At 47.4% G+C, this 9,397-nt stretch overlaps 3 non-coding genes across 3 annotated transcripts; 1 reads left to right on the plus strand and 2 right to left on the minus strand.

Moving 5' to 3' along the window:
• Window positions 1-2,320: 2,320 nt before the first annotated feature.
• Window positions 2,321-2,392, minus strand: trnae-cuc (transfer RNA glutamic acid (anticodon CUC)). The gene has a single exon. It is a non-coding gene; the product is annotated as a tRNA-Glu (tRNA).
• A 5,457-nt stretch (window positions 2,393-7,849) lies between these two features.
• On the minus strand, window positions 7,850-7,941 carry trnar-ucg (transfer RNA arginine (anticodon UCG)). Its single transcript is given in 2 exon segments — window positions 7,850-7,885; window positions 7,905-7,941. It is a non-coding gene; the product is annotated as a tRNA-Arg (tRNA).
• Window positions 7,942-8,806: 865 nt separating this feature from the next.
• trnas-gcu (transfer RNA serine (anticodon GCU)) lies at window positions 8,807-8,888 on the plus strand. Its single transcript has one exon. It is a non-coding gene; the product is annotated as a tRNA-Ser (tRNA).
• Window positions 8,889-9,397: the final 509 nt, after the last annotated feature.

The raw sequence follows: 9,397 nt of genomic DNA on the forward strand, positions 1-9,397 counted from the left end.
CAGCCTGCCTCGAACTGTGTGATCTGCCTGCCAGCCTGCCTCGAACTGTGTGATCTACCTGCCTGCCTGCCCCGAACTGTGGGATCTCCCTGCCTGCCCCGAACTGTGAGATCTACCTGCCTACCTGCCCCGAACTGTGGGATCTCCCTGCCTGCCTGCATCGTCTGAACTCTGGGATCCTCCTGGCTGCCTGCCCCGTCTGAACTCTGGGATCCTCCTGCCTGCCGGCCCCGTCTGAACTCTGGGATCCTCCTGCCTGCCCTGCCGCGTCTGAACTCTGGGATCCGCCTGCCTGCCGGCCCCGTCTGAACTCTTCGATCCAGCCCCGCCTGCATTAACCCTTAATTGCCATGGCATCCCCATCTTGTCCTCCCCCTAGTACTTCAGTGTCTGCGTCCTGCGTTTGGGTCCATCCGGCCCCCGTTCCTGACATGAAGACGGTCCCTTATTCTTGGCCGCTCGGAACATTGATCGCCGCCCTGGCTGAGGTGACGAACAAGCAGCGAGTAGATATAAGCCGGAGTTTTTATGCTGCCGTTTCGAATGAGGATCCGGTAATCTAATCAAGCAGCCCAGTGGAACACGGAGAAAAGGAAATTAACTGAAATGAATGGTTCACGGACTGGACCCTGACAATGGAAGGCAATGGCAAAGAAGAATCCTTGGTTACTAAGTCAGCTATCGCTATGAACAGGCGATGGAGATACTGTCATATTACTGAGCAATAATATTGTCTCTGACTCACTTTCCGATTCTTACGAGCAATGCGTGACAATGGAATCCCGTGATGCCTTCACTAACAGGACGAATGTGTAAGCAAGAAGTCTTCGATCAAACACCAAAAGCCAGATTCAGAGTATCTGAATATCAGAGTACCTGAATTAAGAGTATCTGGTATGTTGACAATTAAACAAGCACATGTAGACAGATGGCAAATAGATGAGTCGAAGAAGCTTACACGAGCGCTAAATGGGCAATGAATATTGTAATGAAACGCGCTTTGATCCCACTGGTAAAGCAGATGAAATTAATGAAACATTCCAACAATTCCAGTGCAGGGGCCTGGCACCTGGAATGGTCCAATCACTCCACTCAACATGCACAGATTCTTCAAAGCGAAACGAGCAGGAGGTCCTTCTCGGAGGTAGAGAGGCCACAGAAGAACTTAGGTTGGGAGAGTGGACAACGAAGTGGTAGATGGGATGCAGTGCAGGGAGATATATGGTCATACACTTTCATACAGGAAATGAAGGGACAGATCTCCTAAAAGGAGAGAAAATGCTTTCAAGAAGGAGCTAGACAGGTATCTTATGGATAGGGGAATCAAGGGATATGGGGACAAGGCAGGAACCGGGTATTGATAGTAGATGATCAGCCATGATTTCAGAATGGCGCTGCGGGCTCGAAGGGCCGAATGATCTACTTCTGCACCTATTGTCTATTGTCTATTGTCAAACAAGAAGTCTGAGGCGCTAAGAGCCTTTGGAGTCCTTGTACAGGCCTCCCATTGCGACGTACACGCCTGCACCATAATGTCCCAAATGCTAATTTGTAGCTTGAGTCTGTGGTGAGGAAGGCAAATGCGATGCTCGCATTCATTTCAAGAGGACTGGAAAATAAAGCAAGGATGTGATTCAGAGACTAAATAAAGAACTGGCGAGGCCTCGCTTGGAGTATTGTGAGCAGTTTTAGTTCACTTACCTGAGAAAGTATTGCTGAAGCTGGACAGGGTTCAAAGGAGACTCAGAGGAATAATGCTAGGATTGAATGACTGGTGATATGAGAGCGTTTGATGATGCCGGGTCTGCATTCAGTGAAATTCAATAGATTGCGCGTGACCTCATTGAAAGCTATCGAATGGTGAAAGGCCTTGATAGGGCGGATGTTGAGAGGATGTTTCCTGTGGTGGGAGAATCTAAGACCAAAGGACGCAGTCTCGAGATGGAGAAGCATCCTTTATAACAGGGATGAGGAGTGAGTTCTTCAGCCAGTGAGTGACGAATCTGTCGAATTCGCCGCCACAGCCCCCTGTGGAGTCCAGGTCTCATTGTATATTTGTCAGAGATCGATAGATTCTTGATTGATGAGGACACGAAATGATACCAATAGAAAGCAGGAGAATCGGGCTGAGAGGAAATGTCGAATCAAACTCGATGGGCCAAACGGCCCAATTCTGCTCCTATATTTTATGGTATTATGGTGCTGAATCAGGCGGATGCAGGTTAAGCATAGGCGGGAATGGGGTTGCTGTGGAAGCAAGGTAATACACAAAATAATTTAAAATAAACTCATTTCAATGCTGCAGCAGGCAATATTACATTTCCCTGACCGGGAATCGAACTCGGGCCGCGGCGGTGAGAGCGCCGAATCCTAACCACTAGACCACCAGGGAAACTGACGAAGCTTTGCCAACAGCAATAGACAACGAATAAATCAGCAAAATATAAAACAATTCCCAAGAACAAATAGATAATAATGAATAAATGTGATAAATATTGCCACGAATCTACTGCTCAGCATTTCATATATCTCTTCATTCACTGCTTCTGGTTAAGCAACACTCTGGACTCTGAATGAATCAATGGGAAACACACGTTTCCAGAGTCTTTATAAAGATTGCGAGATTTGGATTCTTTTACGAGCCCCGGGTCATTTTTGTTTCTGTCTATCGCTTCGAAGCAATTCAGCAGTCGGCGCTACGATTCCCGCCACATTGTTGCCGATACATCTGCTGTCTTCTTCCTTACCCTCCGCCTGGATGGAGGTAGGAGAAAGACAACCAGACGTTCAGAATGCTCCAGATATGGTCGGGGGATGTAATGATAGGATTTCCTGATCGTGCTCTAACAGTGGTCGAGAGTGCGGGAGCCCCTGGTGCAGCGGATCACGTGCTGATGACAAATAAGCCTAGATTTCTTTAAACAAGACTGATAGAATCCCCCTGCAATGGTTTGAAAGTCCTGATGCACCATCAATTACTCTCTCTGAGACGTAAAGACGAGATATCGGCTTTTATTGACTGGAAGAAGGACAAGCAGTGGTTGACCACCAAACTAGATCCTGGAGACAGAGAGGCCGGGCTCAGACCTCAACCGTCTTTATACCGGGGTCTGTGGGAGGAGCCACAGGAGCAGTCAGCAGGGGGCGTGTCCAGACAAGTATATGTAGTTCACCACAAGTCCCCAGGGTAGGCAGTTCCTTGTTTGCTGGTCACGGCACTCAGTACATGGTATGCTTGCTTAACATCTGCTCTGGGGTATGTAACGTGCCATCCGGATCAATGAGGAGAACCCTCTCGGTAAGTGGCACCGACAGAACTTAATCATTGGATGTTGCGGTTGGGCGAACGAGGGTGCGGTAAGACGGCTGTATACGGAGAGCATGAATAATTTATCACGAAACAACACCGCCGCCCCCACGACCTCCCCCCCCCCCCCCCCCCCCCAGCACCACAATACCTTCTTATCTTCTCTGAAAGGTTGATTGAGAAGCCTTCCGGCTGTTCCAACGAACTGAGCCATTTCTCATGAAACAGAGAAGACAGCAGTCCCTCAGATCCCTCCGAAACTGCAATATTGCGCTTACGTAATGTATCTTGTTTTCAAATAATTGGCTTTTGTCTAGGAAAATGCCGGGTAGAGGCTGTTTCATAGCTCGTCGATTTAGTCTGGCTTGAAGTCTTCCAAACCGACCTCTTTTCCGGGAATGGTAATGGCTGACCTTCGGTGATCGCTGAAAGGTGCCGCACCTGCATTCCCGAGAGTCAAGGCCACCTGGTCCATCAGCAGCTCGTTAGACTGCCAATTAATTTAGACAGCTCAAAAGTACATTTCTTAAAGGGAGATTAGGGGTTTCAGATTGCAGCGACAGTAGTTCAGAAGAAATACATCCAGACATTTTGCGAACTGTCGGCAATACGTCACCTGTATCGCCAGTGCCATCGTGGATCTTTGGATTTATAAACAAATCTCCAAATCCTTAAAGCCTTATCAATAATGTAGACATCCCGATCTTAATTGAGCCTACAAAATGCATCACCCCGCACATAATGGTTAAATAAGAACTGTCTTTGATCTGTACAGCAAATTGAATAACGATGCTTAAAATGCAGGTCATTGAGCCTAAGAGCGCTGGTGGAAGTTATAGGAGGGCATTCGGGTGTTGGGATCTGTCAGAATTTTAAACAGGCAGAGGCTAATTAGATATTGTCATACGCTTTCAAAATTTGTAAATGACATCAGTGTTGGTGGTGTCTTGGACTTTGAAAGGGGTCAAGGAATGCCAGGTGGAATTTAACTTGACAACACGTAGCACTTCGTAAAGTTAAGGCAAAGCAGTTCTTGAATAGTAAATGGCAGGACACTGGGAATTTTGCAGAATTGGACGAATCAAGCCGATGGATGCATATTCGCTGAAACCGATTTTTCCATGTAAAAAAGGCATAGGAAGGATGGAAAGCACACCGGGAACTTTTCATGAGAAGGTTACCTGGAACAATCGGTTTTCTCCCTGCTGCATAGGTCGCCGAAGGGTGACATTCAAGAGGGTCACAGATAGGTGTCAATACGGTTGTTGTGATGCATCTAGTGTGACAGCATAGTGGGTAGTGTTTGTGGCTCCCACTTTCGGCGAAGTGAAAAGGAGACCTGAACTTGTAATTCTCTACCCACCAGTGTATAGCCTCTCCAACAGCAAGCCTCATGTAGAGCCTACTCACTGGGGACACAGGGAAACTGCACTACTTTCGGACGCAGGCTGAACTCCAAAGGACAGGGAGGACGTCTGGCTCCTGCACACGCAGCTCGCAGGCCCACCAGTGTGTGGACGCGCCCTGGTGCTCGTGAGCAGACCCACAACTATGGGTAACTAGTCCCACGGCCTTTTGGGCAGTCTCGGGAGAGACGAACGCTGCGGGAGTAAATACAGACAGCAAATCAAAAATGGAGCCTCTTAGCCGGCTGAACGTCACAGAACACACTTCTGGTAACATCCCCTCTCACTTCTCTGGTTTGAAATCCATCTGCCACTTCTCAGCCCAGTTTTGCATCCTATCAATATCCCGCCGTAACCTATGACAGGCTTCCACACTATCTACAACACCCCCAACCTTCGTGTCATCAGCACATTTACTAACTGATCCCTCCACTTCCTCATCTACATCATTTATAAAAATCACGAAGAGTCGGAGTCCCAGAACAGATCCCTGAGACACACCACTGGTCACGGAACTCCCTGGAAAATATGAACTTCTACAACCACTCTTTGCTTTCTGTGGAGAAGCCATTTCTTATCCGCAAAGGAATATCCCCTTGGATCCCATTTCTCCTTACTTTCTCAATAAGCCTTGCATGGGGCGCCCTATCTAATGCCTTGCTGAAATGCTTATACACTACATGTGCTGCTCTTCCTTCATCAATGTGTTTAGTAACATCCAAAAAAAATTTAATCAGGCTTGTAAGGCACGACCTACCTTTCACAAAGCCATGCTGACTATTCCTAATCATATTACGCCTCTCCAAATCTTCATAAATCCTGCCTCTCAGGATCTCTTCCATCTGTTTACCAACCACCGAAGTAAGCCTCACTGGTCTATAATTTCCTGGGCGATCTCTACTCCCTTTTATGAATAAGGGAGGAACATCTGCTATCCTCCGGATCCTCCCCGTCACCATTGATGATGCAATAGTGACGGAATGACCCCGAAATTAAATGGTTTACGTGTGGGTAGCGTTTGATAAATGTGGATGCATACTATTGACAACTATAGATTATTGAAAGACCGTGTGAGTGTGGATGCGGTGGAATAATTCACGTAGTGGAGGGAGTCTGAGACGACACGGCACTGCATCAGAATACAAGCGCGCCCCTTTAGAAGAAATATGAGGGTAAAATTATTCCATCAGAGTGGCCAATCTAGGGAACTCATTGCTACGGACGGCTGTAGAGGCGGAGTCATTGGGTTTTTATAAAGCAAAAGTTGATAGGTTTCTGATCCGTCAGGGCGTCAAAGTTCCCGGGCAGAAGGCAGGAAAATAGGGGTTGATGAGAATAAGAAAGCAGCACAAGCAGCAGAAAAGTATCAATAACACCCCCCCCCCCACACACACACACACACACACACACCCACCCCCACGTTTCAGCAAACATCAGCAGCGCCACCATCCACCACATAAGCAATAGCAACGTCCACAAAGAGAGATGTGTTCAGTGATGGGAGAGCTTTACCGGACAGGTACTGGGCGAATCCACCACATTCTGTACAAAGCCATGATGCTGACAGTCGCTGCACTCTGTATCGCATCTATAGAGATTTGTCAAAGTTTTAGATGTCATGCCGATCTCCGCAGACTCCTAAGAAACTAGAGGCTCTGCCGTGCTTTCTTCGCAATTGCACTAGTGATGGGTACAGGACAATCCCACTGAAATAGTAACACTCAGGAATTTAAAGTTGCTCTCCCTCTCTGACCCTCCGATGAGGACTGGCTCATGGACCTCTGGTGTCTCCTTCCTTTGTTTTGCTTGCATTGTGTGAGACGCTTAAGGGCAGGGTGGAAGCTGGAGGCGAAGTGGGTGAAATTGTCGAGCTCAGCGTGAGTGCGTGAAGCGGCAGAATACTTTCGTCGATTTAGAGATGGAAGCGTTGGGGTGCGTTACCAGGAAAGGTTTGGTACATGGATTGTTTTACTTAGCTAATGAAAAGTGAGACATAACTGGGACTCATGCGAGTGTCAACGGCTACCCATTGAATTTGGTGTAAGTGGGAGGAACGGAAGGAGAAACTGTTGCAGTGAGGACCAGTTCTGCCAGACGGAGGATAGTGATGATACAGGGGAACTGGGTTGGTTCTTTCCTTGAGAAATGCGGAGTGTTTTAAGGTCATTTTGCTGAGAGACTGGACATCCATGGAGAAAATGAGACGGTCAGGGCAAGGGAACTGAAAATTAGTGAGTTGATCGAGAGCACGGGAAGTTTCGCGAATGCAACTGGGAAGGGGCTAAAGTAAGGGGCATAGGCTGGACTGGAGCTATGAGATCACAGGATCAGTGGTGTGGGAGCAGGCCGAGACAATGGGCCTCTACGGACATTCAGACTTGTGAATCAAGTAGGAGGTAGAAGCGAGCAGTTCAGGGCAATGGAGCCATGAGTTTTCTACAGCGAATGGAGGTTCTCCAGAGTTGATGAAGTCAGTGATAATTTCGGAGGCAGTACCCTGATTGCCCGGTGTCCGGATTATTCAAGGTGTAGGCACGAGGACGTGTCTGAGAGTTACCGCCTGCTCTCAGCAAGGTAGAGGTCAGTCCGCTATTCTACAACAGCAGCACGTTGTCTGCGGGATCGATGGTAATTTTGGGGATGGGGGTTGAGATTTGGGAGGGCAGTGCATTCAGAGGGGTTGAGGTTCGAGGAGCGGTGAGGAATCCTGATGTTGAGGCGGTTGACGTCTAGTTGGCAAATGGTGATGAAGACGTCCCAGAGCTGGCGGAGAACCAGCGCCTTGTGTCCAAGAAGAGGAGGAGGGTTGGAGTCATGAGAATGCACCGTCAGTACTGGGTGATGAATTCTTGCCGAAAAGGCGGCTCGGAGACGGAGCTGAATGTGAAATAAATTTCACCTTCCCAGCAGCAGCTCCTCCTGAACGTCTGGAAAGCTCCAACCAATTGTTTATGAAAGTGTCTGTAGAAATATTGCACAGACTAGACACATGATATTATATGTTGCGTACAACGAAGACGAGGCATTACGGTTTCCCCCAGGGTGGGGTACTCCGATTAATCCCCACTCTGAATTGAGACAACCATGCTGCAGAGAGTGAGAGACAGAATGAAACCGAATCCACTAGTTTGGTAAAAGACCGCGGCAGGACTCGAACCTGCAATCTTCTGATGACTTCTACCAATCCAGCACCGAAGTCAGACGCCTTATCCATTAGGCCACACGGTCAAGTTCTGTGAGAAAGGCCGAGGGGAAAAATGGGGAACATGCTGAATGCTGCAAGGAGTTTCCACCTTTGAAATGATTTCCTGACCGAACTAAAAGTACTCGCATGCAGTGACTTCATCCCAGGTGAACATCCGACCATTGTTGTGTCAATATCTCTCCATGCATTCCTGCTTTGGGCTGTTCAATATTCTCTTTGTTTCACAAAGAAAGGAATTCTCAAAGGCACACGCCACTGACTTTTGCAGCGGCCATATATTCTGGGATTGGAATCAGTGACAATGCTCCACCACATTCAATACATTATTGATAGAGTGAGCGCGATTTGTGTTTAGATATTTCAGCCGCTGGTTTGGTATTCCAGAACCGAGCAGCCGTGTGTTTGTTTCGGGTAAGCGTTAGGGTGTACGGATCTGCTGCTGCGCACAGCCGGACCTGCTCTTCAGCGTGTCTGTAATGTGGTAGTTATCGGGTTATTGCATTTGCCCCTTACACGGAAAATCTTCATTCTCGAACCAGATGACAAACACCTATAATATCTGTTTACTTGAAATCCAGCAATATGATAACAAAGCTATTGAAATTTTATTTCACTCAACATATATTTATCTCATTTTACAGCTCAAAACATTCACAGTTTCTCCGAGTTACAGAGCGCGGAATCAATACTTATGCCACAGCACGTCCACAGCGTCTAAAGTGTATAAAATACATAATTCCATGTTTCCTGTGGTTAGTAAATATCTCTCTAAACTGCCCTTATTCTCCTCCATGAATTCTGGTAAGCACGGCGAGCAAAGTAAATCGGCAAAAGTTTTAAATGCAGTGAACAAACTCAGAAGTTCGGAACAGAAGACAGAGAAGAGCAGACGAGGTGGCCGAGAGGTTAAGGCGATGGACTGCTAATCCATTGTGCTCTGCACGCGTGGGTTCGAATCCCATCCTCGTCGTGACATGGTAATCGGGGGGACCCCCTTTGAAACAGTCACTTTAAAACATCCAGGCATCCAAATTTTGTCACATCTACGACAAGAGGGCACAGCCTCAGAATAGAGGGGCGCCCTTTTAAATCAGAGATTGAGAGAAATCTCTTCAGCCAAAGGGCAGTGAATTTGTAGAATTTATTGCCATATCCAGTCGTGGAGGCCAGGTAATTGGCTGTACTTAAGGCAGAGATTGGTAGGTTTTTGATTGGACATGACACCAAATGTTACTGGAGAGGGCTGGGAACTGGAGCTAATGAGGAGAGAGAAAAAAAAGAACAGCCATGATTGAATGGCGGAGCAGACTCGATGTGCCAAATGGCCTAATTCTGCTTCTATGTCTTATGGTCTTATGGTCATACATATCATTCCTCTCAACTCCATTACCTTGCCTTCTCCTCGAAACATTTGAACTCTTACTATCTGTCCACCTCCTCTACCTCCGCTTTAAATGTACCCAATTACTTGCCCTTCAC

The sequence above is a fragment of the Hemitrygon akajei genome, chromosome 9, assembly GCF_048418815.1.
Source record: "Hemitrygon akajei chromosome 9, sHemAka1.3, whole genome shotgun sequence".
In the NCBI taxonomy this organism is placed as follows: Eukaryota; Metazoa; Chordata; class Chondrichthyes; order Myliobatiformes; family Dasyatidae; genus Hemitrygon; species Hemitrygon akajei.